We start from the raw sequence: 25,231 nt of genomic DNA on the forward strand, positions 1-25,231 counted from the left end.
CCATTCTGATCCTGCTCAGTGAATTCAGGTGCATGCAGCTGCTGCTGCTTGACAATGTTCCATCTCATTCTAAACTGCCCCGTACAGGCATATGCTGGCGCTGGGCAGTAGGGTGCAGTGGCATGCTGGTACTCCACGCCTGGTACATGCGCATACAGGTGCCAGGGGGGATACATGTTTATTGGTGCTGTGTAGCAAGTTATGACTTTACATTTTGACTGCACCAGACGGTGGTACCACCATGGAGCATCCAGGCACCAGACTTCATGGTGCAAGAGCATAATGGTGCTGTGCGGTACGGGTATATATGTACTGGGGGCAGAGGGGCACTTAGCACAATGTGTGCTCACACCCAGAGGGCTCCCAGGCAATTGAGCACAAATGATTGTCACACTGAGAGGACTCCGGGGCAGTTCAGCAGCACGGGGGCTCACACCCACTGGGCCCCGGGGCAGTTCAGTAGCGCGTGGGCTCACAACCCCTGGGCAGCTCAGCAGCGCGGGGGCTCACACCCACAGGGCTCCCGGGCAGTTTAGCAGCGCCACCCTCTGGTTCATCACTGCCACCCTCTGGTTCATCACAGCACCCTCTGGTTCACCACTGCCACCCTCTGGTTCACCACTGCCACCCTCTGGTTCATCACAGCACCCTCTGGTTCACAACTGCACCTTCTGGTTCATCACAGCACCCTCTGGTTCACCAGTGTAGATTATGGGGAGAAAGCACACCTGCCCAGCCTCAACCGGGGGCTGATTAATGTGTTACTGAATTTGAGCTTCAACATCCGGCACCTGCTTCCTTATCTGTAAGTGCTTCCTTTTGTGGTTTAATTTGTGTGACAGCCTGGAGCATTGTGCCATACTTGTAACTGTTCTCTGACCCTGCTTCGAGGGTCGGAGCAGGGTCAGAGAATAGTTGCAAGTAGGCAACAACTCTGGAGGTGCCGCTCAGGAAGCACTTACAGGGTTACAGCATGTGCCCAATTTGAAGTTAATTTCTTTGTAACCATTTTGTAAATGGTTACAAAGAAATTAGCTTTAACTTGGGCACCTGCTGTAACCCTGTAAGTGCTTCATGTACTTCAGTTTTTAGAAATCCGTCCCGCATGCGATTTCGTGGATTTTTCTGCAATTTCGCGAGATTCGCGGACCGAGAAATTGCAGAAAATCCGCAAATTCCACGAACGGAACGAATTTTACGCCCATGCTTTTCCACTTCAATGACACCCTGTAGTGGAATGGCATGTCTCCCCATACGTAAAGATCTTTGCATTCACCCTGAGCACTGATGGTCTGGGTTGGAGCTGCCTGTACTGTTCCGCATCCAGGATATTGACCGATGCTCCACTGTCAATGAGCACCGTCACCTTGTTATCTCCTATGTGTATCTGGCACATTGGTGGGGGTCGCCTTTTCTTTTTTTTTTTTTATATATATTTTTTTTTTCAATTTACACACACTTTAGACATTATACATTTTACATCATTAATTAAATTCCCATTCATTCATGTCAATCACAGATATACAGTATCCAATACATTTCGTTATCTTAGTTATAATTATATAAAAGAAACGCCATACCCCTAGCAATTTCAACTTCAATTTCAACCTAGTCCCTCCTTCCATCTCCTTATAGGATCCCATATTCTCAGGCCCATCGTTTTCCCTCTCTTTCCTTTTCGGGCATATATATTCTTCTCCATATTGTATGCCACTAGTAAGTTAGCCAGCCAGCACTGCATTGATGGTGGGTTCTTATCCAGCCAGGCCCTAGCTATTGTTAATCTATATACCGCCATTGCCACAAACATGAACTCCCGCTGTGCACCATCTTTATCCATGCCAACCCCTAATAAAATCCAAGACGAAGTAAGCGTGATTTGGATCCCTAATGCTCTACCCAAAAACCCCTCAATATCTCTGACCAACGTATGGAGTTGAGGACAGGTGGCAAATATATGTATACTGTCAGCTTCAGCGGCATTACACCTAGGACAGGTAGTACCCATGGTACCTCCCCATTGTGCTATCCTGGCTGGAGTAAAGTAAAGTGAATATATGGTTTTGTAGTGCTGAGATTGGAGGGGGGATGCACACAATATCATTCAACCTAAATCTAATGATTCCTGGAACCACCCCATTTCCCCACCTGTTTTCTCGGCCCATCTATGACTATATTTTTCTAAGTCATCGGTTTTCTCCTTTACCAGGCTTGCATAAAGAGAGCGAATCGTTCGATCCCCTGCTATTCTTATTTTTTCCAAAATTTCATTCTTGTTAAATCTTGCTTGTCCTCCTTGTTTATTGACTAGAAAACTCCTGATCTGGAGATACTTAAAAAAATCTCTATTGCTCATATCATATTTATTTCGAAGGTCCGCAAACTGTACCACCCCCTCCAAGTTCAATACATCGCCAATTTGTACAATACCTCTTTCTGCCCAATCCAACATTATTTGATCTCCAAATATTTCCAGAGGGAATTACCTGTTTTTATACAATCTAACATACCGATTGTATCTCCCCAATTTGGATTTTTTCAGAAAAGCATTCCATACTTTAACAGCAGCCAAAATTGTCTTAAACCTCGTTCCTTTGAAGTATCCGTAGTCTATGCAGTTTAAAAAACAATTTCCGACATCCAACCTTACTACAGCTGAATATACTTTCGTGAAGAAACTATTTACTCTTGGATCACAATCATTTCCGCCTATTAACCCCTGCATATATTGCAAAGCGGCTGCCATGTAGTAGAGTCTAAAATCCTTGGCACCCCACCCACCCCTCTCTCTAGGTAGGGAATACATTTGTAGGCCCTGCGTGTCTTAACCTGCGCCCAGATGAACCTATTACAAATAGCCTCCAGAGTGTTGAACCAGCTGGCCTAAAAAAATAAGGGGATTGATCTAAAAAAATAAAGAAACTTGGGAAGGATCACCATCTTAATTACATTGGTGCAGCCCACCAGCGACAGATGCAAATTGTTCATCCTCTCCAAATCCGCTTTTACTTGCGTCATTAAGGGAGTCATATTGTTTCCCACCACCCGATCCATATTTGCTGATATTGCCACCCCCAAGTATATTACTGAGCTAACAACCCTATCATCATTACAATTCAAATAACTATTCTCAACAATCTGCGTTTTAGACCTATTCAAACTGTATCCGGAGACCTGTCCAAAACAATAAGCCTCTGCTTCCGTCGCCCTAATTGCCGCTATGGGATTGTGTGTCAAAATGGCCACATCATCCGCGTACGCCAATGTTTTTACCCTACAACCATTTATGTTCATTGCCGGTATCCCTGGATTTCTTTCTAATCTGCGCAGATAGGGGTCCAAATATAGCGCGAATAGTAGGGGAGATGATGGACAACCCTGCCTGGTCCCTCTGCTTATTCTAACAGCTGTCGAATGTCCCCTATTAACTCTAATCTTAGCCGTTGGATTTTTATATAGAGTCTGTATAGCTCTATGAAGCCTTCCCCTATGCCGCTCCAGCTCATGACCGCCCATAAGTAACCCCAGGAGACCCTATCAAAAGCTTTCTCTGCGTCTAAAAACAGCGCTGCCATAGGGTCTCCTAGGGTACTTGTGGCGTCAAACATAGTTATTACTTGTCTGACATGCTGTGTTTTCCCTTTTCCCGGGATGAACCCATGCTGGGATGGGCAAACCAGACTTTCTACAACCCTTGATAATCTTTTAGCCAGCATTTTTGAGTATATCTTCACATCCGAATTCATCAGAGTGATCGGGCGGTATGAGCCAGGGGCGGTCACCGGTTTCCCTTTCTTTGCAATTACTATGATGTCGGCCCCTCCCTAGGATTCAGGTACCGATTCCCCCTTCTGTGCCAATAGCATGATATTAAACATGTCCCCCATAAGGATTGTTTGAAATGCCTTAAAGAATTCTAGCGGAATCTGGTCCGGACCTGCAGCCTTCCCCGAAGGTAGGCTGCCTAGCGCCGAAACAAACTCCTCTACCTGAAATGTAGCATCTAATTGAGCCTTGTCATCCAGAGAGAGCTTTGAAGGGAGTACCTCCCTCAGATATCCTTCTATGTCCACCCCCCGTGTTATCTGCAGCATACACATCTGAATAAAATTGTCTGAATATTTCCCTTATCTGATCTGGTTCTCGAGCAGTATTTCCTTGTGCATCTATGATCTCCTTAATATCTGCTGCCGCTCCTCTCTGCCTAGTCCGAACAGCTAAGATATGGCCCACCCGTTTGCTAAGCTCATACGCGCTCTCCTTTTTGGCCAAATACTTTTCAGTTGTTTTCTTGGCGATCCCTTCCAGTGCCTCTGCCCTGAGTGCAATACCCTTAAGCAGTATCTGATCTAACGGGGAATGTTGTCTAATAGCAATTGCTAACTCTTCTTCAACTCTCAAGATGCTGTTACGCATCTCTTCTGCCTTCAACTTCTCCCTCCTCTGTCTTGAAAAAACAAAACTCATTGTCTCCCCTCTGACCCCGGCCTTAAACGTATCCCACACTACCCCTGGGGATGCTGTCTCTCTATTTATCTCCCAAAAACTCTTGATCCAGCTTGCCATGGCTGCTCTATATTCCTGGTCCTGCAGCAACGCCTTTTCAAACGTCCATTGTATCTCTTTCCTTTGAACCTGACCCAGTTTAACTGTTAATACTAACGGGCTGTGATCCGATATGCTGCGTGGGTGCCTTTCTATTTTTGACCCTGTTACCAAACTATTTGAAATTAAACAATAATCCAGTCTAACGAGTACCTGGTGGGGAGCTGAAAAAAAAGTGCTACCATCTAAATTCGGGTGCCATTTTACCCATGGATCCACCAAAGCATTATTTAACACCAACTCTGACAGTGCTCTATAGGTGTTTTTCTTCCTACCTAAATATTGGCTCCCAGGTTGCGAAAATGAACTAACTGGGTCATGCAAATTAAAATCACCACAGCATATGATTGGTTCAGGCCATTGTGCCAATTCCACATCGAAATACTGAAAGACATCCGGGTCATCCTCTGTGGACCCATAGATTGAAACCAGTGTAATTGTCTCCCCTTAGAAGACTATTTCCAGCAGTACCCACCTCCCCCATTAGTCTTCTTTTTTCCTTTTCACCACTGTGTCTTTACTTCTACCCAACACTACCACCCCTCTAGTTTTTGTCCCTTGGTTAGTTTTTGCTAAGACTACAAACCCCAGCTGCTCCATAAAATATGCCTTGTTACCTTCTATGTGAGTCTCTTGTAAGCAAACCAAGTCCAACTGCAAGGTGTTCAGAAGTGCAGCCACTCTATGTCTTTTATTTATTTCGTTCAGCCCGCATACATTTATTGAGGCTATTCTACACGCCATCTGGGTTGATTCTGTAGCCAACAAGTACCCCTACTAATCCGCTAGGTAGAGAATACGACTGTTGATACCATGCATTTCCTCCCGTGTCCTGTATATCTTGTACATACGTTTCCATATTTCCTACCCAAGTGTGCTGTGTCAAGCTCAAATCACCATACCCTCGTGAATGCTTTCTTCCCCCGCCCTCTCCCCTCTTTTCCCTCCCCCCACCCTACTACCCCCCGCCCCCTTACAGGCAAATAGGTCGTGAGACCTATGTGTGGCTGCATCAAATTGTGCAAGTCGCTTCCCTCCACTGCTTCATTCTAACCAATGCTGTGTTGTGTTACTCCATTTTCAAAGTTTACCACAACCAAAATAAAACAAAAAGAAAAGAGAACACTTAAACCCTACAACTAGTATCAAGGATTCGTCAGTCCTACCCCTGATCCAGCTTTCTGCTTCTTAATCTCACCTAGAAAGTGCTGGGCTTTGATCTCTGAAGAAAACATCCAGACCTTCCCTTTTACCACTACCTTAAGCCTTGAAGGATACAGGAGATATGCTTCTGCCCCTAGGGCCTGAAAGGGTGCTATCATTTGCCTCAATTTCCATCTGCGCTCTACAGTGGTGTGGCAAAAGTCGGGCCTAGTGAAAAACGTGACACCCTGAAATGATTGCCTACTGTCTGGCCTTGCTTTCTCTATAATCTCTTGCCTTAACAAAAAGTTCCCTATGTTGACAAGAATTGCCCTAGGTAATGCACCCTGACCTCCTGCGTCCTGCCCTTTCTTTAACACAAAGGGGAACCGATGTGCCCTCTGCACCTCTCTTTCCCACTGCCACTGGGATTCTGGAAAGGCCCCCTTTAACAGATCTACAACACATTGCCTTACATCCTGCCCTTCTGTCCCTTCTGCCACACCCAAAATTCTGACATTGTTCCGTCTCTGCCTATTCTCAAAATCTTCCATCTTCCAGCGCAGGTCCTCCGCCATCTTCTCATGTTCGGTTTTAAATGATTGCCAGCTCCCAACATCGACCTCCAATTTTCCTGTACGCTCTTCTACCTCCGTTACTCTACCCACAATTTCTTTATACAGTTTATTTACTTTCCTAAGAGATCCTTGAATTTTCTTAGTGTCCTGCCTTGCTCTGCAACTATCTGATCTTGCTTCGGCTTGCATCTGTTTAAGGGAAGTAAATAGAATTTCAAAAGAGTCACTGCGAAGTGGGGTCTCAGAAGGGGGGCCCCAGCTGCACCATTATCCTGGTATACCTGTGATGTAGCCAAATAGTCCCATACTAGACGTCTTTCAGGTTGAGATGGTGACCCAGAAACACGCCTCCTTGATCTGGGGATTTTTTTCCGTTGCGTGGAGTCTTTTCCAGAAGTATCTGAGCCTGAATCTGTTCCCTTCTCCTTCTCCTCCTCCTCCTCTAGGCTTCCTGAAGTTATAGATTCGGATTCTGTGTCCTCATTCACAGAAAAGAAGCACTCCCCCTCTATTGAGCCACCTTCACCCCATTCTTCTTGATTCTTAATCCTGGTTCTCCCCTGATTGCTTTTGTCAGTCAAACTATCTCTGCTGCCCCAGATATTGTTTGTCTGCTTCTGGGAAATCATCTCTGCTTCCATTAACAGCAAAGCCCCCAGCATATCCGCATTTCCCTGGTCTGTGCCCCCCAGAGTCTCGTCGGTACCTCCTACCGTTATTTGCGCCACCTTGGGTGTTAATCCTGCCGTGCGAGCCTCTGGTGCTTCCTCTATCCGCGGACCATTACCATTAGCAACCTGCTGCCCGGGTGTCTGCGCCGCTTCTGAACCTCGCACGGAATCCAAGCGTTGCCTAGCAACCTGATGCCCCGCGTCTGCTGCTGCTTCCGCAGCGTCCTCGAGGACGCTTCCACCGGCCTCCAACTGCTCCTGTACTCCTTCGGACTGCCCGGGGACCTTCGCGGAGAACACTTCATTGAGAGTAGGTTGACGCATCCCTAAGTCTTTAGTTTTTGGGGCATCTGCTCCTTTCGTTGTTTTATCTGCTTTTTGGTTACGATATTCTGCAGTATTAGCAAAAGCGCTTCCCGCCGTCTCCGCTATCTTACCGCGAGGCTCTGTCTTTTTTTTTGCCGGGGAGCCGGGATAGCCGAGGCCTTATGTATTGCCCCCAGAGCCTTTCCAGCCTTTCCAATGCCTGCTTCGGTGCTTGGTGTAGCCACCGTCACTGCCTTCTTTGGTGTCGATAAATCCGACATTTCTTTCCGTTTGTCCTGCTTAGCAGGCCAAGGGGGCATCTTGAAGACCAACCCTTGATTCTTTTCGCGGTCTGCAACGCCAGCCCACGGTACAAGCTTCTTTCTCAACCAGTCCCAGCTTAGTCCAACCCTGGGGAACTGCTTTATAAGCCGTATATATTCTTCCAGTCCTTGCTGCCACCAGTGTTCACCAGCCATCTAGGGTCCACAGCGTCTTAGGCATACCATATCGAACATAAGCAGAAGAGGGAAGTAGTGCGACTTCTCAGCAGAACTCCTCAGCGGCCATCTTGCCTCCGGGGGTCGCCTTTTCTGATGCATCTGTCCCGTGTATAAATCACCAAGCCATCTTCCTCTTCATCATCGTCTGTGACCCTCATTCTTTGGCACATACTGTCTAGGTCCTCGGTGGGGTCTGCCATATTGAACATCTGTCTGCTTGGTTCAAATTTCCTCGTCTTGCCTCCTGCTGTGGGTGTTCTTGCCACACTTGTGCATACTTTTGCAAAGTGCCCCACTTTACAACACCGCAGGCACTGTTTCTCTTCAGCAGGACATCCTCTTGGTGGGTGATTGTTCAGCCCGCAGCTTCCAACACCTCTCCCACCTGGGCGCTCATTTGCGCTTCCTTTGCCTCTTCCTGACGCCTTCGCAAGGCATCCACCTTCTCTTCCTTGATTGCGGCTGGGTGTGCCTGTAGTGACCCCGAGACTCTCCTTGCCATGGCCGACTCCCTTTCTCCTGCTCTGGCATCTGCCAGCTCATGAGATCTCTCTAACACCAGTATATCATCCAGCGATATTCCTGGCTGTCTTAGAATCAGCTTCCATAGCTCAGAATACGTACATCCTTGAACCAATTGAGCTCTGATTTCTAGCTGTTTATCGATTCCTGTACAGGAACTCACCAATTTTCTTAGCCTTGCAGGGAACATATCCACATTCTCCTCCTCCCTTTGCTTCACCTGCCGCAGCTTGAAGTGTTCAATATCAGGGTTGACTTGTGGGTCGAAGTAACGGTCTAGGGTCCTTACTACCTTCTCATAATCATTTCTGTCACCAGTATCCGGCAGGTCCTGGAACAGTTCATAGAACTCATTACCACCCATGTGTTGCACTTGATGGCGCTGTTTGTCTAACGTGCAGCAATAAAGTAGTTCTCTAACTGCCCTATCCATTTCACCATCTTGGCACCACTGTGGCTGGATCCTCCAGTTGGCTGAACGGTGGTAGTGCTGTCAGCGTGGTGCGCGTGGCCTGCTCCACGACTCCTTGTGCACCTCCTTCTGCTTCTACAGACCTGGTGCCGGTCGTCGCTTGGTGGTGTTGCTTCGGGCAACTCTAGCCTTGGCGCTTTGTCCATGTTGCGTCCCCTGCCCCAGCTTTTCTTCTGTTTTTTAATATTCTTCCTCTTGCTGTTGTCCTTTGCTCCCAGGCTGCAGCTTCTACTATATTTGTTCCCTCTTACTGGTGACCCCTTTCTTAATTGGGTATGTCCTGTAGACTTGCTATTCCGGGCCTCTCCTTCCACTATTGCCTCCGTGGGCCTTCTCACGCTTGCTGCGTGCTCAAGGCTTGTACCCATAGGCTGTGCTCTGTGCTACAGCTCCCCGTCACCAGATACTTTCTGCAGCGGGCTCACCCTAGGCATTGGTGGTCGTGTGGCCCGCCCGCGACCATCGCCCGTGACCATTGCCCGCGACTGTCACCGCTTGGCCACCTCCAGATGTCACGCCTGCTTCTACGGTAGGCTCGCTCTTCACTCACACCGCAAGTTCGTACCGCCTCGTCGCCAATGTAGCGGGGGCAAACCTTGGTGGGGTTGTGGTAAATAAAATATTACCCTATCATAATTTCTAGGCATAAACATGCATCATGCATTAAATGAGAGGCAGAGTCCGTGGTATCCGAGTCAAAGGGCTTTATTCCAATAACTCGAGTTAAGGGAGAATCTGTTCCATCACCTCTAAGGTTCAGGAAGGGTCTTCTAAACATTTATTTACAGAGTATATATTTATAGTACAATCTTGTACATAGGGAGGAAACGCTCCAGGCAGAGCAAGAGAAAGAGAGATAAGAGCATGTGGGCGTGCATGAGGGTGTACACTTGATGAGTCATAGGTGAGTCATAGGTGGGTGGATACATGGGGGGGTTGCATGGCAGGCTGGAACTTTGCCCTACTTGTGCGTGCAACCTGATCATGACGTGCAACTGACGTGTGACTGGGGGAAAGCTGACATTCAGTCTAGTAGAGAGGCCTTCAGTGTCAGGGCGACCAGCACGTCTGGTACTATCTGATACTATCTGATATCTTGAGTCGGGGATGTATTATCTGAAGCAAAGGTTGCTCATCACTAAAAGACAGAAAGGGCATATATTTCTTCGTTCATTGCATGGGGGCTGTGAGCTTTCTACAGATGCAAGTACTGTAATTTCATTTAAACAGAGACAGAAAAGCTAGGCCCTATCTCTGCAGACGGGTTCTGTTTACCTTCTTCACCGGGCAAGAATGTGATTCTGTAAAGCAAGCAGATAACTGTTAAGCAAAACACTGTCTTGGCACCCCTTGCTGGGCTTCTCTCTCTCTGAGCCAGAAATATGCAAGGTCAGGGATACGTAACTGTAGCTTTCAGAGTGTCTGAGCCATGAAAAACACTAATTCAGAAAGTGGCTCAGGCTGAACCACAAAAAGGGTTCATCTCGATATTAAACGTGCACAATGCAAAAACATGGGCCTTACAGCTAACTTAACTTTGTTACATGGGAGACTTAATTACTGGCATCTTAAAGCAGGACCTGATTGCAGAGGCCTTGTAATTCAGGCCACTACGAGAAAATGCATGGGTGACATGCACATACATGGAACATAGGGTACACGCAGGGGACACATTGGTCAGGCAAAATTTCATTTTCCTCATTCCCTCCTTGTCCCCTACTGTACCTTTCAGGACACATCTATATTCATGAGACCGTATATTTGATCATACAGCATCATTTGTTCATCTTTAATCCTTTGTTCTGAAGAACAACAAGTCTCATGGCAGACTGCTCCTGGGTCAAATTCGCCAGGGCAGATGCAGTCACATTCACTACTGCTTCCAGAGTTCTTGTTAACCTGCATATCAGTTTACTGTTTTGGACGGGACCTATGAAGAAAAAGAATCCTTTGTTGAAATCTGTATATTGCTCCCAAGCTGTTTCAGTCTGGTCGATCCCTGAGGTATCTGTCTCTCTCTTTTGTCTAACATACTCTAGTCGGGAATCTCGATGATAATGGGATGGGGCTAGAAAGACTGGTGGCAGCAGGAACGCTATATAACATGTCCCACCCCAGTCTGGGGGCAGATGTACATAGGCTGTCTGACCGCAAATGAAATAGGTATGGCGTGATGTTTTGAAAGAAGACTGTCCTTTATCGTTAAACTCTACTACATCTTTACACTCGCTGTGTCCCATATGTACTGAACCTTTCTTTCTAACACATAAATCACCTTTTGCTGGTAGGACTGAAATAAACGGTGGACCTACATTTTTCAAGGGCTGAACATTTAGCATTACAAAACTAAGAGATGCATTTCCTTGCTCATACTCTTCATTTTCTAGATCTGTTCCCTTTCCTTGGGGAAATCCGTCTTTGTCTGGAAAACATGCCTTATTCATTACTTTATTCAGGTTTCCATATATCCAGCCATTCTGGTAAACTATGGTCTTTTTATCTAGTGAGGTCATTAAGGCAAACCATGCTCCACACGAACCATTGTGGGAGAACGGTAAAGGGAAGAATGGCAGAACTCCCTTCGTCTTTTGGTAAGGTGGCAATTGGCCACATACCCAGCAATCAGTTGCATTGCTGGTCTGGTGAGAATGGTGTAACATTGGAATGAAAGTATTGTTACGCAGGGCAAGTCGATATGACAGTTCATGAGGTGGCAGGTCACTGAATGTATGCTCTACAGTGTTATTACGGGAAGAGTGCATATGTGAGGCAATAGGAGGAAAGAAAACATGTAGTATTAAACTTACACAGACAATAATGATGCACAGAAAAAATAAAATAACCAAAGAAACTATACATCTACTGCGTAATAACTTGCAGTACTTTTCTGTCATTTTGCTCTTCTTACTATTCTCGTATGCGATCTCATACATGCCAGAAATCTAGTCTAACCGATTCACCACCTAGTGGACTTAGACAATTAAACTTCGTCTGACTTACTAGATCGTAACTTAGACCTATACTCTTGCTGTGGAGTCTTTTCTAGCAAAGGCGGCGCAAGCGGCGCAAAGTCTGTATTGTCCTTAATGTCTTTAGTGTCTGTGTTTGTTACCAATGTTCCAGATTGTCCAAAGTACTTTTTACAATGCTGAGCGTGGATCCACCCCTTGCGTCCTTCCACTTTCACTGCGGTCCTCGTGGTTAGTAGCACCATCTTCGGTGTCTTCCAACGCGGCTCAAGGGGGCTTGATCGGTCAAAATTCCTGATGAGAATAAAATCCCCTGGTACCATGGCATGTTCCTTGACCTGGGTGTTGTCAGGGAAGGCGGCAGCAACCTGTGAACGACAAGAGAGTAGTGCAGACATCAAGGAAGCCAGGTAATCTGTCAGCATGTTACTGTCAACATCAGTTATCTTCCTGGGCATAGGCGTACCCCACATATTTGGCGGTCTACCAAAAACTACTTCATAAGGGGATAGGCCTGTTCTGGAATGAGCTACCATACGCATGTAAAAGAGGGCAACCGGCAAGGCTACCATCCAATCCACGCCTTTTTCTGCACAAATCTTTGCGAGTTTTGTCTTTATTGTCTGATTATGTCTTTCTACAAGGCCTGCTGCTTCTGGGTGACGTACACAATGAAACTTCCAATTATATCCTAACAGAAGAGACACTTGTTTCATTAATTCAGAGGAAAATGGCTGCCCGTTATCTGAATAGATGACACGAGGCAATCCATACCTGGGGAAGAACTCGCGCACCAATTGCCTGGCTGTTGTCACAGCAGTATAATCTGGAACTGGATACGCTTCTGTCCATCTAGATAGTGCACACACAACTACCAAGACATACTTGTAACCTCTACATCTGTTCATTTGGATATAATCCATCTGGAGGACCTCAAAAGGGTGGTCAGGAGGATGAAATCCGCCTTGTTCCACTGGAATGCCTTTACCTGGATTGAATTGGCAACAGATCATACATGTTCGTACTTTCTGTTTCGCTGCTGCACGCAGGTGCTTGTTAAACCAGATATTCTGTAAGCTGTCTATCATTGCCTTTTCTCCCAAGTGTGCTGGACTATGTGTTGTGTTTATGATTACTTGTACCATGGAATCTGGAAGAAACCATGTACCTTTTCCCTTAGTCATCCAACCTTGGTCAGTCTGGACCCCTCCTTGTTCAGTCCATTTCTTTATTTCATCTGTAGTGGCATGTGTCTGTATGTCGAGTACATCTTGAGAAGGATCCCTGACTGTCATGCATTTTGTCAGTAATGGTACCTCTGTCTTTGTCGTGTCTGTTGGTGTCTGGGCTGTAAGTTTAGCTGTTCGGTCTGCCAGGTCATTACCCTAGGAAATGGTGTCTGTAACTTTGGTGTGTGCTCTGCATTTCAGGATAGCTATGGCTGTAGGTAAATGTATTGCTTCTAACAGGGCTTGAATAAGCGGGCCGTGCTGAATCTTGGCTCCATGAGAGGTCAAGAAACCTCTCTCCCTCCAAAGTACTCCGAAATCATGAACTACGCCAAAAGCATATTGTGAATCTGTATAAATGTTCACTTTCAAGTGCTTAGCTTTTATGCAGGCTTGTGTCAGAGCGATGAGCTCTGCTGCTTGTGCTGACAGTGTATCTATTCTTTGTGTCTCTATGACTTCAGTAGCAGTGGTCACGGCATATGCTGCTACTAACTCTCCTGCACTCGTTCTCATGCATGATCCATCTACATAGAGTGTTAGGTCAGGGTCTGGTAGTGCAATATCTGTCAGGTCTTGTCTTGGTTTCGTCACTATATTCATTATTTCCACACAGTCATGTGGTGGTGCATTTACTGTACTTGAGGGCAAAAGTGTTGCAGGGTTCAGAATATTACATCGTCTGATCTCTATGTGTGGCTGAAATAATGTCAGTTCATATCCTGTCAGTCTTGCTATAGTCAAATGTTGTGTCCGTGTCCTGTTTAAGAGAGCTTCCACTGCATGTGGTACCTGTACTGTCAGAGGGTGTCCCAGCACTATCGAGTCACTTTGTCTTATGGCTAGGGCTGTTGCTGCAACCGATTTCAGGCACGCAGGCAGAGCCTGGGCCACTGGATCTAGTGTACTAGAAAAATAAGCACATGGCTTGTGCTTTCCTGCTTGATCTTGTGTGAGGACAGATAATGCTGTTCCATCCCGTTCAGTTACGAAAAGCATAAAAGGCTTACTGTAACATGGAGTCGCTAAAACTGGCGCTTGACATAATGCTCTTTTTAATTCCTCAAATGCCAAGGTATGTTCTTGTGTCCAAGGGAGGACAGTTGAAGTGGCTGCCTCCTGTGTAGTTAACTGTATGAGTGGTTTGGCTAGATAGGCATACTGGGGAATCCATTGCCTACAGTATGAAGTGAGGCCAATGAGTGCACATACTTCCTTCTGTGTTTTGGGCTGTGAAAGGTTAGAAATTAACTGTATATGTTCCTGTGTTAGCTGTCTACCCTCCTTGGACAGCAAGTGTTGGACACCACTTGCTGTTCACAGAATTGTAACTTTGAAGGGGACACTTTGTGCCCCTTGTCTGCCAGAAAGTGTAAAACTGTCAGTGATGCATTCTTGCATTCTGGTTCTGATCGTGCTGTGATTAGGAGGTCGTCTACGTATTGGAGTAGAGCTGTGTTTGGAGGCATGCTAATACTGTCCAGCTGTCTTTTTAATGCTTGACTGTAAATGCTAGGACTCATTGCAAGAGCGAAACTCCTGCCAATTATTCTGTTTACACTACGAGGGAAAAACTATTCATTTGCAAGCATGCCTTATCTGAAGTCAATGAAGCTTTCAGTGCTGACTGTAAGGAAGAGCAACTTGACCCCCTCCTTATATAAACATTTACTCCGCGGCTCATCAAGTTTTTTTTTTTGTTCTCTACACTGCCTTCGCCTTCATCGTGATGTCACCCACAGGGCGGTTCCTCCACCCTTTCAAAACTCTGAGAGCTAAGAACAGCTGCCTAGTTACTGAAGAGAGAGCTTGGTCAAATTGCAAGCATTCTTTATCTGCATGCGAAGGAAGCCTGAGTCAGTTGGAGGACTGTCAACAATTGTCCGCGGAAAAGAATTGGAGTATGGCCAATAATAACAAGACAGGCACTGCTCGGAGCTCCAAGAGGGAAAAGCACTCCGTTCACAAAATATCTTTCCCTGGGAGCCAGGCCACCTCAAGGTCGAAAAACACATTCTTTGTAATTCAAAACATATCTGTACCCAGGCCAGAGAGCTAACCAACATTCTCTAACTTAACTGAAGCAAATTTAAAACGTGATAAAAAGCATCCTAAAATCAGTAATTAATAAGGACATCTTTTTTTTTATTTCGTAACTTAGACACATGCTAGCATTTTAAAATAATTATATCATAAAATATTGTTACTAGCTGCAAAGGAAAAAAAGAAACAGAACAACATGGCATGGAAACACACCACATTTTACTTTTTGAAAATAACATGTGAAACACCATAATTTTGCACTGCATAACCAAGATTTTCATAATTAAGCGTGCAAGCTCTTCTATTCTACCTATTAAAAGGGCCAGATTCATCATTTTTCAAAAAGCCATCTTTTCTAATTGAGTGTATTAACTGTCACACGCTATTCTAAAGGGCAGCTTGCATTGGGAAAAATAATAATGCATATTTTGTAGAACACATTTTAGCACACGGTTGCACTACACTAATTAAAAGCCCATTCTATGATGGGTCTGTTTTATATTTTCTTCTCAACCGTGAAAACATTAAAGCACCCTCCGTGCAAACCCTTATCTCAATCCGACTGGTTTATTTACAACTTACCGACCTCTGAGTCAAACACATTAAATCAAGTGTTCCAAGGCAAAACCCACACAAATACGTGGATAGAATGTTAAATGAACACTTCTTTACTCTCCATGCAAGATGTTACCATTTCAGTCAGCAAGCTGACAAAGCACATAGGCAGACCCAGCAACCAATGAAAAGGTTACATCATTCATCTAAACACTCACTGACTTTTAGTGTCAGCTCACATAACCATGCATGTTAAACAGCATGTTAAAACAAATACTCCCTTCTCAATACAAGATATTAACCCTTTGGCAGCTGAAGCACAATCATTCCCCAATGACTGCAGTACATGGGAAAGTCATGAACTCATTTTCCACGTTATCACATAACACGTACGCACATCTTCAAAACGTTTTCTCCAAGCACTTGAAAGAGATCCAGCTCTCTCCTGCCTAACGTAATGATAACATGCTCTGCACAAACCATAACCACATGGCGCTATTCACAAGAAACTCAACAAGCTATAATAATGACATGCTCTTCATAAACCATATTTACAAGGAGCTATTTACAAGGAACTCCACTCTTTGGCTTTTTCCGCTGCTTGCTTAGTTCTATCTGCTTTATTCAATTCTTTCTCTATTCTCCTATGTGACTCTTTGCGCCATAACTCAATGGCATCTTTCTGAGAGGGTCTTGACTTCTTTTTCCATAGCGCTTCCTCTACTCTCATAATGCATTCAGAATCCCATGTTCCCGAGACAGGCCATCTATACTTCTCCTCTAAATCCTTCGTGTAATGTACCCATAAGTCTAAAAACAAAATGGCGTCTAGCCCGTGCTTATTATACATATAATGACCAGGTGTGTCTCTAGGCGGGATGTTAACTGACTCTTCTAGTATACCTTTCCTGGTCCCTATCTGAAGTAATTTCGAAAACAGTGGCATGTTGAAACCAACACAATGGAAATACAATGCACACAGAATAGACTGAAACAATCAACAATCATTCACACTACAACATTAAAACACTAAAACAGATACAGTCTAACCTGATACATGGAATAAAACACACACTTGAAAACAGTTAACTTTATGCACTGGAATACAGTACAACCATACCGGTCCCAAAAATGAGACACGTCTTTACCGTGCCCACGTTTACCGTGGACCCGTCTTTACCGTGCCCACGTTTTACCGTGGACCCGTCTTTACCGTGCTCAAATAAATGAACCCGTCTTGAACTTTATGCGTTCCCCTTAGTGGTACTCACCGGGAAGCAGGACTTGAAGGCCTCGGAAACTTGATACTACGCTTCTACTTCTGCGCATGCGCCTTGGAACAGGTGGGCCTCCGGAAACCTCGGACCTTGCTCTCTCACGGGTTGGGCTCTGGTTGGGATGATCCGCGATACTCACCGCCTCGTGTGGACGCCTGGTCGCAGTCCGTCTCCTCCGTGGGCCTGAGGGAGTAAGCAGGAAGTCCCGCTGCGTGCGCACTTTAAAGTCCGTCACGACTGTAGAAGGGGGCAAAGGCTGGACCTACGTCGCCGGCGTGTGGGGAAAGGCATAGCTCAGAATACTTATATCCTTGAATCAATTGAGCTCTGATTTCTAGCGGTTTATCGATTCCTGTAAAGGAACTCACCAATTTTCTTAGCCTTGCGAGGAACATATCCCCAGACTCCTCCTCCCTTTGCTTCACCTGCCGCAGCTGGAAGTGCTCAAAATCAGGGTTTACTTGTGGGTCGAAGTAACGGTCTAGGGTCCTTACTACCTTCTCATAATCATTTCTGTCACCAGTATCCGGCAGGTCCTGGAACAGTTCATAGAACTCATTACCACCCATGTGTTGCACTTGATGGCGCTGTTTGTCTAACGTGCAGCAATAAAGTAGTTCTCTAACTGCCCTATCCATTTCACCATCTTGGCACCACTGTGGCTGGATCCTCCAGTTGGCTGAACGGTGGTAGTGCTGTCAGCGTGGTGCGCGTGGCCTGCTCCACGACTCCTTGTGCACCTCCTTCTGCTTCTACAGACATGGTGCCGGTCGTCGCTTGGTGGTGTTGCTTCGGGCAACTCTAGCCTTGGCGCTTTGTCCATGTTGCGTCCCCTGCCCCAGCTTTTCTTCTGTTTTTTAATATTCTTCCTCTTGCTGTTGTCCTTTGCTCCCAGGCTGCAGCTTCTACTATATTTGTTCCCTCTTACTGGTGACCCCTTTCTTAATTGGGTATGTCCTGTAGACTTGCTATTCCGGGCCTCTCCTTCCACTATTGCCTCCGTGGGCCTTCTCACGCTTGCTGCGTGCTCAAGGCTTGTACCCATAGGCTGTGCTCTGTGCTACAGCTCCCCGTCACCAGATACTTTCTTCAGCGGGCTCACCCTAGGCATTGGTGGTCATGTGGCCCGCCCGCGACCATCGCCCGTGACCATTGCCCGCGACCGTCGCCGCTTGGCCACCTCCAGATGTCACGCCTGCTTCTACGGTAGGCTCGCTCTTCACTCACACCGCGAGTTCGTACCGCCTCGTCGCCAATGTAGCGGGGGCAAACCTTGGTGGGGTTGTGGTAAATAAAATATTACCCTATCATAATTTCTAGGCATAAACATGCATCATGCATTAAATGAGAGGCAGAGTCCGTGGTATCCGAGTCAAAGGGCTTTATTCCAATAACTCGAGTTAAGGGAGAATCTGTTCCATCACCTCTAAGGTTCAGGAAGGGTCTTCTAAACATTTATTTACAGAGTACATATTTATAGTACAATCTTGTACATAGGGAGGAAACGCTCCAGGCAGAGCAAGAGAAAGAGAGATAAGAGCATGTGGGCGTGGACAGACTTAAGAGAGACTTAAGTTAGGATTTTGTCTTAAGTTTGTCTTAAGTCTGTCTTAAGTCTGTCTTAAGTTTGTCTTAAATTTGTCTTAAGTCAAACTTAAGACAAAATCCTAACTTTACTACTACTAAATACCTTCTGTGAATACCAAAAGTAGTACGTTTAGGATTTTATCTTAAGTTACTTCTGTGAATCGGCCCCTATGTTTCTGTGCGCTGTAAATAACACGTGCTGCTGTTGGACATTTTACTGAAAGGTGTTATCAACCAACACACAGACCAGTTGCCCACCCAAGTGCAAAATTCTAAAACACAAGGAGGGTGGAGGGTCTGTTCTCAACCATCAGGTGCAGCAAAGCCATCTTCATAAAGAATCATATGATGAACAATATCAGATAGTCAGTCTAATAATAAAATATCTGTAAATTAATAAGCGCTTTATAAATAAAACAAAACGGTGTGAAACTGACTGTGAAGTGTGTAAAAAAAAAGACGGTGTAAACGACCTGCAAACAGACATATCTTCTCTCATTCTCATGGAGGTGTGAACAGTCACCCTTAACGGGAGACAGCTGCATTACACTGATGATTTCAGTGACAGCTATTAATTGAAAGGTCTTGAAGCATGATGACGTTACAAACCCAAAGTTATTCCTATCAGTGTTCCTGTGGAACCCTAAGTATTTTGTTCAAACCACAGTACGGGCTCTGAAGAAATTAGGCGAAAAGTCAAAGAAACTGGGCATTTGAGGGGGGTCTCTCGTAAAAATGTTCAAGATGCTTGGCCTTTAGTAGCTCACAATGATTTTCACTGATCAGAAGTAGCTCTCGCTACAGAAAAGGTTGGAGACCCCTGCTCTGACCTGTACAGAAAGGAAAGCAGGAAGTGATGGTGGTATTGTCATGTTCTGCTTCCTGGCTGGATACCGGTGGGTGGGACAATTGGAGTCAATCAATCAATCAGTAGTTTATAGAGCACGCTACTCACCCGCAAGGGTCTCAAGGCGCTGGGGGAGAGTAGGGGGGGAAGCTGCTATGGATCAGTCAAAAAGCCAGGTCTAGAGGTCTTTCCTAAACGTGTGCAATGTTGAGGAGCGTCTGATGTTGACAAGGAGGGCGTTCCAGGTCTTGGCTGCGATGTAGGAGAACTCCCTCCTGCCCATCCTGCTTCTGTGGATGCGGGGGACCTCAGCCAGGGCGAGGTCGGCGGAACGGAGGTTCCTCTTGGGTGCGTGGAAACATACTCGGTCGTTGAGGTATTTGGGTCTGATGTTGTTGAGAGATTTGTAGGCGTGGGTTAGGAGCTTGTAGGTGAACCTCTTCTCGATGGTCCTAAAAGGGATTCTTATTTTTTGTGTTTACTTTAGCAGCAAATGATGTGGTCAGCATGTGCAGAGCTTTTTATGTAACAAGGAAGCCTTAGACTCGGAGTAATGAAGAGTACTTGTAAGTAACCGGGTCATTATTGTTTTGTTATGTCTCTCCACATGTGTAGGCGTCTGTCACTTTCATCTTGCTATAGTAATCTCATGTGAACCATGATTCTTGGGTTACCCATATTTCGCATGATACCTTTTTTTCTTTGACGTACAATAATGGAACTGTCTGCCGCCCTGCACTTTGTTAGCAACACTTTTTTGCAAGATTTGCAGAAACTGGCTGGACAAAGGTACCTTGTGAGCCTTTTTGCACGTGAGTGCATTTCTCACTCACTTTTGCCTCCAGACTGACTGAACAGTAGATAACCTCAGGAGAAAATTATGGAAAGCAATTTTTATGTGCGAAGAAATGGTGGAAATGGCGATCTAGAGATAAAAAATGAACTGTGAAAGTCCTAATTCTCACTAGCATATCCTGTAAAACCGATATTTCTTACAAGAACTCTTGCATATTATGTGAGTAGAAAAATGACACATTTCTCCCCACCCCTCTAAGTGGCAGGGGTATTGACCTAGTCCTTTCCTTGAAACTTCACTTAGTACAACCAATGGGCTGCCCTTTGGGTTCTGCCTGTGTTCGAGTGTATCTCCAATGGCAGCCACTGTGTGGACATTTGCTAATTTGATTTTTGATTTTTTTTGTTTTTTATTCATGGTGGCGTTAAATGCTTGATGTGAAATGTTCTTGGCTGCAGCAGTTTGGCAGAGCCATCTACCGTGCAATGGTTCTTGAAAAGACATGAAGCTAATATTGCCTTCGCTGTCACCTGATCATATGTTACATTACTTACTGGTAATTCCATTTCTCTTTGTCAGTTCTTTTTAGCTTTGAGAATCCAAACCATCGAACCTGAAAACCCGGAAGTGAAAGAAGATGGGTCAGCCCCAAAAAGCCGGGCAATTTCATCATCAGAGGCAGTGGAAACATGCAAGCCATTCCCAGCAACACATGAGCCTGAGAAACGGAACCACCATGAAACCCACACCTGCCCTCAGCCCTGCCAAGTGCCACGCATCAGGGGTCAGAGTAACGCAGATTGATCATCCTTCCCACATTCCCGCACTCTGACACTTTCTCATGCACTTTTGAAGGCTCCTTTGAGGTCAGCAGCATCAGTCCTTCTTTGCTTGTTACTCAGTAGAAAATATATTTTTCAGGCAGCTACTATAAAAGTCTACAGCTGGGATGGATAATAAAGGGTCGGGAAAGGTCAACTGTTGACATACACCTCCATACCTGTTGCACTGATGGGAATACTTTCTTCTTTATATCTTATTATGGGGATTGTATTATTATTAACCCCTTTGATGGGGGTGTCAGCCATTGACCTACGCCTTTCATCCTCCCCAGTGCTTCTGCCAGTCATTTGCCAACGCTTGGGGGGTTTAAAGGAAACCTCTGGTGATTGTACGTGAGTGCCCTCTCCGCCATCCGGTGTTTTTTGTCAATCCATGAGGCTTCCTCACTTTTGAGTCAGCCGTTAGTGGAAAGGAGCAAGTATCCCCTTTCCAGTGATGCCTCCCTGAAATAGTTTCAAGTTGTGGATCAAGACCAGACCGCAATCCAAAAGCAGGAAACCAACTAGGCCGCCAGGGATATCTTCATTATGGGGGGTCGGTCCTTCTGGCATACGGGGCGATGCCCATGGAAGCCATATATATTTTTGAAGAAGTCGTTTTCCCCTTGAGGGCTTGATTGTGTCCACATGGGAAATAAGAAATGAACAATAAAATAAATTAAATTGTCAGAGGGTCTGTCCTAGCATATAGACTGACCCCGATGGGGCCCAAAAATGTTTTTTGCTTAGGTTTACTAAGTGTATTTTTTTCCCTGGGTGGAACAATTGTGCCGCACTGAGGAAAACATACATATAAAAAATAAATGTTAGTGGGGTTTATAGACAGCCCTCTTCATCCATTGGTCGGTTGTGTCTTTCCGATTTTACTTCTGCCCAGTGCAGCATGGGGCAATGGGTCTGCCTACTTCTGTAGGGATTGACATCATTGTGAATTTTCACAAGGATCACGCCTGCGCAGAAAGCAGGAGTTCTCAGTTGCAGGGCGACTATGTGAATGTATGCTACAGGTGATCAACGCTGGATTATTGCCTGCGGAAAATTATTTTCTAAGCTGGCAATGGCCCAGCAGCTCTGTCAACGATAAAGTTTTGCACAGGCCATTACAAAACAAGCATCAACACATCAGTTTGATGATCGCTGACAGCCTTTTGGCTTTGCAAATGGTTGTTTAGCTATCTGATTTGATAATGGGGGGTACATATTGTTGTGCCATATCCTAATTTTTAACTCTGTCTGACTCCACCTGTTTTTTTAGTTGTCTTCCACCAAAAACTGTCTCTGCTGCTCGTCAGTGCCATAGTAAATTGTCAGCGGCTGGAGTAGGCTCACCCCGTGTACTTTAAACTATGGTATGGGACTGGGCATGTGGTAAGCTGATGTAAAACGTTTTGTATTTAGTCTTTTTTTAGTATCTTTGGAGAAGCTGCAGTTGCATCAATAAGCTAAGTGCTTGTACACTTTGTCACACACATCTCACAGATGTACACACCCACACACTGATTTACAACACACTTCAGCCATCTACAGAAGACAGTGCTTTAGAAGAGAGACTTTGGACAGGTTTTATACAGTCAACTGAGCTGGCGTCTCAGTGGATGACTGCTGCCCAGGCTCTAACTCGAGTTACTGAGGACCGTCTGAGGCAGGATCAGCTACTGAGACAGCATATGAGGGAGAAGAAAATGGAGCAATATCTGGAAGCAATTTTTCAGTCTGCATAGTTAATCCGATGAATCATCTTTCAGTGATTCTGAGGAACATGGCCACGGCAGTCGTTATGTCCCATTGCAAGCACAATATGTGCAGCCGAGCGACATTAGCAGGGTAGAGCATCCCAGAGAGCCGTTGTGTTCTGCGGCAAGCACAGACGGAGCGGTCTCTTGGCAGCCTCTCAGTCCCCTGGTCACTGCAGATACTGGATGTAAAGTCGATACAGCAAAATATCTTGCCTATTGACTACACCTATCCCTTTTTAGATGTTGATTTCCTTGAGAACCAAACAATTTTGCATGCCAAGGAGTATCCAAAGGAGCCTGGAGGCACTCTACGGCCTCATTCTAGGACACATTGGTGTACTCCCACTTCGCTTGGGGAGTTGAGGAAATTTCTGGGGCTTACAATCAACATGGAGATAGTGCATAAACCAAGCGCACAGCCCTACTGGCCTACTCACAGGGTTTCTGTAACACCCATCTTCTCACCAGTCATGAGCAGAGACTGTTTTTTGCGGATGTACGTTGTTACAACGCATGTTTTTACTACGCATGCCTTTACAACGCAGGTTTTTGAACGCAAGTCGTTACAACGACTTGCGTTGGGGGGCGCTGGATAGTGAATAGTTTAATTTACTATTCCAACTCCAGTCCCCGTGGATAGTAGGGAAGGTGTTGCATAGTACATTAAACTATTACCTATCCTAGAGTGCCCCCCAGAGCAATTCGTTGTAATGACTTGCGTTGAAAAACCTGCGTTGTAAAGGCACTGCGTCGTAAAGGATGTTTCCCGTTTTTTGCAATTGCTGCTTGTGCTGGATTTCAGTAATCATTTTCATTGCCCCAGGATGATCACAACAGGTTCTTCAAAATTTGGCTTTTCATGTCATTTGGCTTTTCATGTAGTTGTCAGCTTTGGTTTCAAGAAATGTATACTCTTGAAAAAAAATATAGCCTTTATCATTTACAAAGGCCACTGCTGGTCAATCAGTACATACCAAGCACAAGAGATTGCTATGGCATCAGGCTGTACATGCTGTGTAAGAGCTCTACTGGTTATATAAACAGCCTGAGAGTGTATACAGGGAAGGACTCCACTCTAAATCCTGTAGGTTGCGCTTCCATGATAGGAGCTGCAGCAAAAATTGTATGTAAGCTTGTCCAGCCACATAAAGTTTCTAACCTTTATTTGGACAACTTACAACAAGAGTAGAGCTGTTCAGTGAGCTCTACAAAGCTGGCATTGTGGCATACACTACAGTTTGATGTCACCGCGAAGGATTCCGGCAAAGCTTGTTTGTAAGAAGCTCCAAAAATCACCAGGTGCAACATTCCGTCCATCATCTTGTGTGTTTTGCTGTCCAAAAATCACCGGGTTACTGCGTTGCATTCCAACAAACTGCTCACAGTCAACTCCTCTGGTCAGCGGGAGTCGAACGTGCTCACTACAATCCATGATGAGAGCACTCCTCGATTTAAGGCTTGGGGTCAATTGGGTGAAGTTCACAAGCCCACCTGTAATATACTTGATTACAAGTACGTGCGTGGAGTGGATAAGAATGACCAGGTACCTCAGCCGTAGAATGTGAGATGTAAAATTTGCACATGATATAAGAAGCTATTTACCCACCGGATCCAGTAGGCAACATACAATGCGTGTATCAGACCACCACAGGAAGGCCAGTGTCTTTCCTTGACATTCAGTTGACTGTCATTGACAGTCTTACTGCTGAAGAAGCAGTAGCATCCGCTTCATCGGCTGTGGAGGATGTGGTAAGGCTTCGTGATCTGCACTTTGCCGACTGTATTACCGAAACAGCCAGAAAGACTTGACTATGTCGTTGTAGCGTTGTTGTGTAGTCTGTTACAAGCAAGGAAAGCAGCTTGAACATCGCTAGCCACAAATTTCCTACCACCCGTTGGGCCTGATTCACAGAACTAACTTAAGATAAAATCCTAAACTTACTACCATTTTGGTATTCACTGGAGGCACTTACTCATTTCGGTATTCACAGAAGTTAGGAGTCCTAACTTTAGGACTTCTAAATGCCTTCTGTGAATAGTGAAAGTCTTAAAGTTAGTTAGGATTTTTCTCAGTATAGGAGTCCTAAAGTTAGGACTCCTAACTTCTGTGAATACCGAAATGAGTAAGTGCCTTCTGTGAATACCGAAATGAGTAAGTGCCTTCTGTGAATACCAAAATGGTAGTAAGTTTAGGATTCTGTCTTAAGTTAGTTCTGTGAATCGGGTCCAGAGTTCCTACACATCTCCTGATAAGAACAGTATCCCACCTTTGTGTGTGGGGCAAGAGACAGCGACGCAAAAGGCCTTTAAGCCTTGCTGTGAGAGATCAACGAATGGGGTTCCTGTGGTATTTGGGGCCAGGCTCAGTAGCCACCCATGGAAACCTACCAATCTATGACATTTTGAAAAGTAGATAGCGGGTGAATTTCAGGATGGTGCGCCTTGCGTGGATCCCATGAGATTTTCTTACCGATAATTCCCTGCAAATCTCAAACTTTGCCTAAAATCAAGCATTTTCCTTCTATTTATGGAATGGAAAATCTGGACTCA

Source organism: Lissotriton helveticus, chromosome 5_1 (assembly GCF_964261635.1).
Source record: "Lissotriton helveticus chromosome 5_1, aLisHel1.1, whole genome shotgun sequence".
NCBI classification, from domain to species: Eukaryota; Metazoa; Chordata; class Amphibia; order Caudata; family Salamandridae; genus Lissotriton; species Lissotriton helveticus.